The sequence below is a fragment of a genome, unplaced genomic scaffold, assembly GCF_019419815.1.
Source record: "Pyrus x bretschneideri cultivar Hongxiangsu unplaced genomic scaffold, Pyrus_bretschneideri_v1 Contig9, whole genome shotgun sequence".
Classification (NCBI taxonomy): domain Eukaryota; kingdom Viridiplantae; phylum Streptophyta; class Magnoliopsida; order Rosales; family Rosaceae; genus Pyrus; species Pyrus x bretschneideri.
In genome coordinates, this window is record NW_025999831.1 from 3,492,177 (window position 1) to 3,502,568 (window position 10,392).

Consider the following 10,392-nt stretch of genomic DNA (forward strand, 5'->3'; position numbering starts at 1 on the left):
AATTGATGAAGCTAAAAAAAAAAAAGTTAGCTTACATATGATCCAAACAATAATCACAACAAATTAACAATAACTATAATTTATTATGAATTTAAAATTTTCATCCAATACATGTCAATTTTAACAACTAGTATGATTAATTTAGACAGGTGGAGGCGTGAAGCAGCTGGTGGTGGTATGGTGATCGGTTGGGTGGTGTTAGAGGAAAGATGGAATTATAATTTAGAATTACCCAATAATGGGATTGGTGGAGATCTCGAGTAGGAGGGAAGAAAATATACTTTCTTTAATTAAAAAGGATCTCATTAACTTTACTTCATAAGAAAGACTTTCTTTTAATTATTTTGTTTGAAAGGGCTTGGCTCAAAATAACGTTGTTTTGGCCAAGTCTTTTAAAAAAAAATGAATAGTTTCTTCTCCTTTGTGAGTCATTTGGAGAACCTACAACCGCCGGTCCGCTGTTTCACTCTTTTCCTCAACTAGATGCCCAAGGTGGTTCTTGGAGGTCCTTGGAGGTATTTGTATGCGGACGTCGATATAGTAGATACCGGACTAGTTAAAAGAGTAATTCCTAATTTGGTAAGTGACGAAGAGAATGTGCCTTTGTTTAGAGTGCCTATCCAGAGAAGGTGTATACGACAGTTCAAAGTTTGGATCCTTCTAGTTCTCCGGGTCCTGATGGCTTCAATGGTTATTTTTATGTTGTATGTTGGAATACAGTTGGTCCAGATATGGTTTTGGCTATTCAGATTTTTTTCATTGGCGGGAAATTCCTCTTCATTTTAATTTTAGTAGTTCTTATTCCAAAAGGTTCCAGTGTAGATTCAGTATTGTCTTCAAAATCATCACTTGCATTCTTATCGACAGGTTGGGCTCAATTGCTTCCAGGATTGTATACCCTCAAGAACATGTTTTTCTTAAAGATTGAACCATCTCAGATGACACTATTCTCACTTATGAGTGCATGAATGTCCTTAATAAACGATGCGTGGGAGGTAATATGGCAATCAAGTTTGATATTCAAAAGGCCTTTGACACTTTAGGCTGGTCTTTTTTGTTACACGTTCTAAAAGATTTTGGTTTCTCTCATGTGTTTGTTGATTGGGTGGAGGAAATTCTACGACATGCTTATCTATCTTTATTGGTTAATGGACAAGTTTCTGGCTTTTTCTCTTGTTCTAGAGGTGTTCGACAGGGTGATTCTTTGTCTCCTCTGTTATTTTGCTTGGCAGAGAAGGTTTTGAGTTGCGGTTAATCGATGTTAATTTCATATGGCGAGTTGGTTTCGATGGATGCCCAACGGGGTCTACGTGCCCCTACTCGTGTTTTATTTACTGATGCTATTATGATATTTTTATGTGGCACATGTGCTGATCTTAGATGCCTTATGAGTTTTATTATGAAATATGAGCTTTACTCAGGTCAAGTAATCAACAAATCAAAATCATTGGTCTTTTGTAACTATGAGCAACTAGGGGTGGGTTCGGTTCCATTCGATTCGGTTTTTTGCCGAAACCTAAAATCGAATTGAAGTTACTATTCAGTTCGGTTCGGATTTTTCATTGATTTTTTTCGGTTCGGTTTTTTTTCAGTTTGATTTTTCTCGGTTCGATTTCGATCCAGTTTGGTTTATTTTTATTTTAAAGTAAGAAAATTTCAAAATGCCAAATTAGAATGTTAAGAATAAACTGATTACAAGATGGACTCAAATTTGGAGGTTAAAAAAAGGCCATTCATTCTATTTGCATCTATTTGATCTCCTTTGCATTTGCTGCATGACATGAGCAAACATTCAGGAAACCATTCATGTGATTCATCATGCATATATCTAAATTACCATTTCTTTCATCTCAACTAATTCTCTCAAATATTTTTCAACTAGGTTTCTGCAACAGGTTCAGTACTTATCACTTTATCTATATATTATAACTTATATTCTATTGATTTTACTACTAATTTACCTGACTTTACACACACACGCATACATATATACATATATGTACACACTCAAAAGGAAATAAACATATATTGGGGAAAGGTTCTAAATTAGTATGGACAAATTTCTGAACTGGCAGGTGCAAGGTTACTGTTCAATCAATCATTACCCTGGTATTAATCACAAACTAACTTCGGTTTGGCTCGGTTTAGTTCAATTTCCGAACTCCAAAAACCAAAGCCGAACCAAATCATTTTGGTTTGGTTCGATTTTGTATTTTCGGTTCAGTTTTTTTTCAATTTGATTTTTTCGGTTGTGGTTCGGTTTTCGGTCCCCCTTTTTTTGGGTTTTTCCAACCCACCCCTATGTGCAACCAAGGTAGAGTTCTATCATGAATCTTCTAGGTATTGTAGTGGGTTGTTTTCCATTCAAATATTTTGGTATTTCCATCTTTCAAGGTTGGCCCATTCAGAGTTACTATGAGGACGTTGCAGATAAAGTAAAATGTAAACTCTCGACTTGGAAGAGCCTTATGCTTTCTCAAGTGGGTCGGTTACAACTAATCATGTCTTTCATCTAAAGCATTCTAATATATAGTTTTCAAGTATGCACTTGACCTCTTCTTTTTTAAATCAAGTCTAACGTTGGATAAGGAATTTTTTTTTCTGGTTAGGTCATCAGGACTCTCGTGGCACTCTTCTAATTTCTTGGCATGTTTGTTGTCACCTAAAGCATCTTGGTGGTTCAAGGTTAAAGGATTTGGCGGTTCTATATTGTTCATTGATTTTAAACTGTTGTTGGGATATGATGGATTCTTCCTCTCTAGTGGTATTTTCATGTGTGCTTGCATCTTGCATAGATGTTTGATTTCTCTTTCCACTTTTAAAACATCATCGTTGTGGCTGGGTTTTAAAAAAGTTCTTTATTATCTCTTCACATTCTACTTGGATTGTGGGTGATGGTTCTCAAGTTTCTTTTTGGCCTAATAATTGATTGGGAGTTACTGTCGGATTTCACTACTATTTTTTCTAAAGTTGCTGCTCTAATTACAGCTAACCCTCTTACATTGTAGGCATCTTTAGACTCTTTATGTTAGTTTGGCTCTCTCAAGGCAAAACCTAACTATTTGGAAAGTCTTACATGGTTGTCTTCTCACTGATACGATGCTCAAACATAAGAGAGTTTCAATAGTTTCTTGTTGCTCATTTTGTAATTCAGCTGTTGAGTCTCTCCTACATTATTGTTAGTTCATTGTGAGGCTTAGTCCACTCCCTCACTCCCTTAGTGTAAATAATATCGTTTGTTAAAAAAAAAAAAAAAAATCATTGTTAAAGAAATTTCAGAACTATTTCAGCTTAAAATTTCATTTAAAAATAGAGTTGAAACTGCAATTTTCAATCATGTAGCAAATTTGACAGAATTTTTGCTCGAATACAGTCAATTCAGTAGCAAAGAGTTATTGAAGGCTAATTTTTAGACAGATTTCAAAACTTATGGAGATAATTGTTAATAAACTTTCTCATCAGCTTAATAATCACTTTCAATTTGGGTAGCTTGACAGATTTTCTGACTGCATAAACTGCTAATTAACTTAATATTTGCTTTAAACTGCAAGCTTAAACACCCTATAAATTCACTCACTTGATCCCCTCACTCCATGTCTCTATTTTCAGTTTCTCGCCGATCTCTTTTAAGAAAAAGAAATACAGGACGAAAAGAGAATATGAGTGTCCGTGCAGCTCAAGCTATAATGCTTGTGCAACTCCTATGCTTTTATTTAGCAGCTTCATTGTTTTAGGTCAAACCTTCACCCGATAGCTTCCCCGGCTCATCCTCCTAGTTGCCGCCACAGCCACGGCCACCACCACGACCACCATCACACGCCGATCAAGCCACTCACTGGTCCACCCTCCAACCCATTCTCCCATTCATCCTCCAAGCCATGCTCCGGTTCACCCACCAAGCCAGGCCAGTTCACTCACCTAACCATTCACCGTTTCACCTGCCAAATCATGTACCGGTTCACTCACCAAGCCACGTACCGGCTCACTCACCTAACCGTTCACCGAGTCACTCACCTAATTAATCGTTCACCTGTTCACCCACCAAGCGAAGCACCGGCTCACTCACCAAGCCATGCACCGGCTCACCCACCAAGTAACCGCTCTCCCAGCAGTGCACCAGTTCCCTCACCTGCTCGCACCCCAGTTCAACCCCTAGCCATTCTCCATCACCCCAAGCACCACCAAAAAGCTTCATAGCGGTTGAAGCAGTTGTTTATTGCAAGTCCTGCAAGTACTCTAGATTTGACACCCTCGTGGGTGCCTCGCCACTTCAAGGTTAGTCCAAGTTAGCTTTCGTTATATATTCTTAAGACAATATTATTTGACAAAATTAATTTCATTGTTGACACTGTCTAATGCATTGAAACAGTTGATCATGATTCCATTATTCTTCCAAGAAAATGTGACTATTAATCCACATGTTTACTAGCACAAATATAACCAATTTTTAGGGTTTAGATTTTTATGACTTGTTTTTGTTTTTTTTTTAGTTTTCATTTTTCATTTTTTGTTTCTGTGGCAGGTGCTACTGTAAAGTTGTTGTGCAACAATACTAAGAACCCAGTGGTAGTTAAAGCCAAGACATACAAGGGAGGTATTTCTTCATAGCAGTCCCCAAGAACATCACCACCTCTTTGTCGCATTTTTCATCGCCGTTGGCCTCTTGCTCAAAGCCGACTAATTTCCACGCTGGATTGAAGGGCGCGATCTTGAGGCCAGTGAAGGCATTTGTCACCCAAAAACTCTCGTTCAGTCTAGTCTCTACTCAGTTGGTCCATTTGCCTGTCAGCCTGAATGCGGCTCTCATTAATTTTACAGATCCTGTTGTCTTTTATTTTGTTACCACTTCGTAATAATGTGCCATTGTTAAAGTCTTCCCAAACATTGCTGATTGAAATTTGTACTATTTTATTTGTGTTTCAATAATATGAATATGGTAAATTTATTATCAATTGTCATAGCCTATTTTATTTGACAAGGAGAAGGGGGCCGGCAGCAAGGAGAGAGAGTGGAGAGAAAGATGTGTTAGTAGAATTGTGTAAGGGAATGTGCATATTATCCCTCATACGTAGTGCTTTTATTTATAATAATAAGGGAGAGAAGAAATCCATCATCCCCAAGGAATGCAAGTCATAATAAGAAAAGATAATTAGAATAAAATCTAATCTAGGATTTACACGATCACACTTTAATAGGAAGTTTATAACACTCCCCCTTGAGTGTGTAATACTCAAGGTAGATTTGGCATCATATAGAAGTTGAGGAAGTCGACTCGTCGGCACTGATTCTGGGAACAATGCTATTCTTAATAAGGTAGGAACTTTCATAAGGAAGTAAGTCTCACTAAAAAGCCTTAAGGCTATGGCAAAAACCCGAGTAGGGACAAAATCCATAGTCTAAGGAAAAATGTGTGAGAAATGCAAAGTCAAATGAAACGTCTACGGGACGTCAACAGGGATATGATCAACCCAAGGTGGGTGCCTTGTTAAAACCTAGTTAGGGACATCAATGATGGGGTAAAGGTCGCAGAAGCTTCGAATATGACCCACAACTGCTCTCAACCAAAAGCACTCCTGAGTTGCTTCGTGTAAGGGCGGCAAAATCGGCACTTAGACCGCACAACAAAAAATGCACAAATTCGATATGTCAGGTTCGTATCTGGTAACCAATTGAAGGGCACTATATGGTTGGGCCGCAACAGGCCTCATGTGGACCAACATGGTTGCGTGCAATATTGCATGGCCTCAAGCAACGATCGGGAGCTTGGTACGTATGACCAATGATCAAATAATCATTTGTAAAGGCTTAATAATGCCTCTGCCAAGCCTTTCTGGACGTGAACATGGGGTACAAGATGTTCAACTTCAACCCTAACCAAGATGCAATAGTCAAAAAAAGTTTTAGATGTGAATTCTCCAGCTTTATCCAATCGAATAGATTTGATAGGATAATGAAGGTGGTGAGCCCTGAGCTTGATAACCTGAGGCAACAGTTTGGAGAATGCAGCATTTCTTGTGGATAACAAGCACACATGTGGCCAATGTGTGGAAGCGTCAACCAAAACCTTAAAATATCTAAATGGTCTGCATAGAGGGTGAATCGGTCCACAAATGTCCCCCTGAATCCTTTGTAGAAAAATGGGAAGATTCAAGCGAATCTTGTCATAAGAAGGCTTATTACTAAGCTTTCCCATGGAACAAGTTTGACATGTAATTCCTTGAATCAAACCTAAATTTCGGGTTGGTGGGTGTTCGTGTGAAGATTTGAAGATACGGCGCATCGTTATTCGTCCAGGATGTCCCAAACGATCATGTCAAAGTGTAATTTCATGCGCAGTCCTAGTGGTAGGGTCGGCCACATAGTGGCATTCTATGGAGCGTATGGTCGTAGTGTACAGACCACTCGGAATACGCTCCATCTTTTCTATAATACGCTTCTAGCCATATTCGTAGGAAATTATGCAAAGAAATTCAACTTCGTTTTCTACGTGGGTTTCAACATGGTAATTATTATCTCTAATGTCCTTAAAACTCAACAACATTTTTCCGGAATGCGGAGAATAAAGTACCTCATCAATGGTCAAAATTGTGTCATTGGACAACATTATATGTGCCATACCGTATCCTTCGACCAGGTTGGATGGGCTTGAGAGGATTGTTAGAGGTGCAATCTTAGGTATGAAATTAGTGAAATAGATGCATTCACACAAAATGGTATGCATAGTTGCACTATCTGCCAGACAACTAACTTTCCTACTAGTCATACCTAGAATGAAAAATTAATTTGAATCGGTCATATGCATAAAAGTTCTAAAAAAATATATCAATTCAAAATAATTTCAAGTATTCAGGAACGGTAATTAATTAAAAACATAATATCCAAAAACAAATCACCAACAAATAATTCAAACATAAAAGGAAAATTATTCAAAATTTAACCAAAAAATAAAAGGGCGGACAGGGGTTCGACCACTAGGTGGAATTCGACTCCAATGTCTAATTTCAACTAGAAAAATAGTTGATGTCTAAGATTTTAATCTTCCATATGGGTAACGACCTCTTGAAAGTCAGAAACCTTCATCTTTGTACTCTCTGGTTAGTCCACTTGCATAAAGTTTGATTCAAACTTCGTAGGACAAGAATGATATTCAGCTACAACCTTCTAGGGAGCTCAGCAAATAGGGGACCAATGGTCCTTTGAACCAGTGATAACACATGTCCGCATCCATGGTTTCAGGTGCTTTACCCTTATTCTTGAAGTTTGGGGCCTTGGGAACGAGGTTTGGGCACTTCTGGGCTCTATTTCTTCCCTTAGACGGGCCTTGACTCTGTTGACCTTGACGGGGTGGCTTCTATCTGCCCCAACCATGCCACTTTTGGCGTTTTGGGCGTTGGTTCATGCTATAGTGTGCTACAGGCACAGTAGTCGCCCCAGTAGGTCGAGCTTGATAATTTTTCACCTACAGCTGATTATGCTTTTCAATGAGAAGTAAAACAGAGATCAAATCCGAAAACTTAGTGCACTTTGAGCTCTATATTGTTGTTGCAAGACAATATTAGTAGCAGAGAAGGTTGAATAGGTCTTCTCCAAGAGATCATCTTCAATCAAAGTTTCGTTGCAAAACTTTTAATGTGATCGGATTAGACAAACTTTAGAATTATATTCATTCACAGACTTAAAGTCTTGGAAGCACAAATGTTGCCAGTCATGTCTTGCTTCAGGTAAGAAGATGTCCTTTTGGCGATCAAAGTGATCAGCCAAAGCAACCCATAATGCTCGTGGATCCTACTCAGCATGGTACTTGATTTGCAGGACGTCATGAATATGTCTTCGAATGAAGATCATGGTAGTGGTTTTCTCAGCTTCACTAACCAGATTGTCTTTCTCATCTTCAATGGCAGGACGCAAATTCTTTGCAATGAGGTGGAGTTTCACATCTTGGACCCACTTGAGGTAGTTTTTTCTAGAGACCTCCAAAGTGGTGAAGTCGAGTTTGTTCAAATTCGACATGTTCCTATCACAAAATAGATGGACAAGATGTGGTCAGTGCAATGGAGAAAAATATCAATCCCTTCACATAGAAGTAGAACATTCAGGTTCTAATAGACATGTATTGGTTAAAATTTGCATGAAAAACTTCGGGTTTTCATGGGTGATGCTTTTAAGGAAAACTTCAGGATTTCTAACAAGGCATATTTCTAGAAACTTCAGGTTTCAAAATAATTATGAACTTCATGTTCATATGTTCCTGCAGACAAACGCAAATATATATACAGAAATATGCAACAAGAAAATATGCAAATAGAACTTCATGTCTATGATTATAATTGAATTAATTATTTGGACTTTGGGCCAAATTTAAAGTGTGGGTGAAAAAATATAAAACTCAAATTGTCTTAAAAAAAAATAAACAATGAAGCTCAGGGCTGAAAAATATGGGCCAAAGCCCTCGAGTGGGCTGAACAAATCTTGCCGTGAGGTCCATACCCAAATTGGGCTGGAATTGTCTCTGGTAAGCTACAAGTCCAACACGAGAGAGAAAAAAAAAGGGGGCCGGATCTAAAGGAGAGCCCATGAAAGGATACAGATCTAGTGTACTAGGGACACCATAAAACCTAGGCTAGTGTCACATTTTGGGCTAGGCCACTTCAGGCGAGCCCAGTTAAGAAAATCCTTTTTTTTTTCTTTTTCAGCAATTGGGCCGAACTAATAGTTTGGGCCGCTACAGGCGAGCCCAAAGAAGGAAAAGAAATAGGCCGAGGAAACAAAGCCCAACTGGGCTCGGGTTAGGACCAAAGACACCCCAGCTATAGCTGGGTGCGCTCGCTGGGGAAAAAGATCAGCGTTGTCGCTTCAGGCGGCTATGTTTTGGGACAATCATGTTCGGGGCAAGTTCGTGGGTCAATGGGGACCACGAATATGAACGGAGATAGAGAAATCTCAATGTTCTAACAAAACCCTAGAAATTTGGATCGGAAAAATTTGAAAAATTCTAATGAGATTCGCGGGAATCTTGGTCAATCGTTGTCAGGGACGAATTGTAGGTGGTCAAAGCCGTAGATCCATGGGTGAGGATTGGCTACAGGCCAACTTGCAACGGTGGAAACACCATAGAAGGCGTCGGGATTTCTGGTTTTTCAAATCTGGAGCCCTCACCTTCGGCTTGGGGTCTCGTGGCTCGGCACTGCTCAGCGACACAGGTTGCAAGCCAGGGCGAGCGACTCGAGGTCATGGGTTCGAAGAACCCTAGCGTTTTTCGATTTCATTTTTTCTTTTTCTTTTCTCAATTCAATTCACTGCATATATAATTTGATACAATTCATGGCAATATAAAATTCACGTAATTCAACAACTATGGATATAATGCATACACAATTTATGTAGAATCTAAAATTCAAAAAACGTAAAGTTGGGTCATGCATTATGATGAATGTTCATGCTATCAGGGCTGCAAAAATATCGAGATAAAAACCGTTGTTTTGGAAGAACTTGATTGTGTAATGATATGGATGAAATAGTTTGATGCATAAAGCTTCCACATTGGATTGCTAAGTGCATCAGTAGGAGCATGCTAATAACGTGTTGTAGCCTATTTTATCTGACAAAGGGAAAGGGGCTGGCGGCAAGGAAAGAGAGTGGAGAGAGATATGTGTTTGTAGAATTGTGTAGGGGAATGTGTGTGTTATCCCTCCTACATAGTGCTTTTATTTATAGTAATAAGGGAAAGAAGAAATCTTTCAACCCCAAGGAATACAAGTCATAATAGAAAATGATAACTAGAATCAAATCTAATGTAGGATATATACAATCACACTTTAATAGGAAGTTTATCACATCAATAGATTTTTTAGTAGCCTTTTTTTTTCCCCTTGCATTACTTGGTAGTAAATTAGTAATTGTCAAGGACTCTAGAGCAAATCACAACATGACCTGTCTCTGAAGACCAAAAACACCAAAGCCAGTCATTGCAACCTTACTATAATTTGGAGCGTCACAAGATTATTGTATTTTATTTAAAACCATCTAACCACTTTCTACACCCAACTTAAATTTTAAATTTTAATTATCTATTTTACCCTATTGCATAATTACTGTTAAGTACAAGATGAAATTAATAATAAAAATCAAATTTATCAATATAGACCCAGATACTATAATTAAAATGTAGCATTACCCTTGTTTATTCTATGTTCATTCCAACTAAAACCCTAATAGTTCTAATAGAGAAAAACAAGTTTTTCTATTGATGGATAGTGATTTTGAAGTTTTTAATCCTCCTACTAAGGTATGACTCGATTTATGGATATTTTGTTTGTTTGCTTCTTTTTTGGATTAAATTTCATACTTTTCATATATATTGTATTTATTTTTCTTTGCCGTCTGTATGTGCCC

General features: G+C 38.1%; 1 pseudogene; it reads left to right on the forward strand.

Annotated features, from left to right (window-relative positions):
• Positions 1-483: 483 nt before the first annotated feature.
• LOC125473596 lies at positions 484-4,946 on the forward strand (annotated as a pseudogene).
• Positions 4,947-10,392: the final 5,446 nt, after the last annotated feature.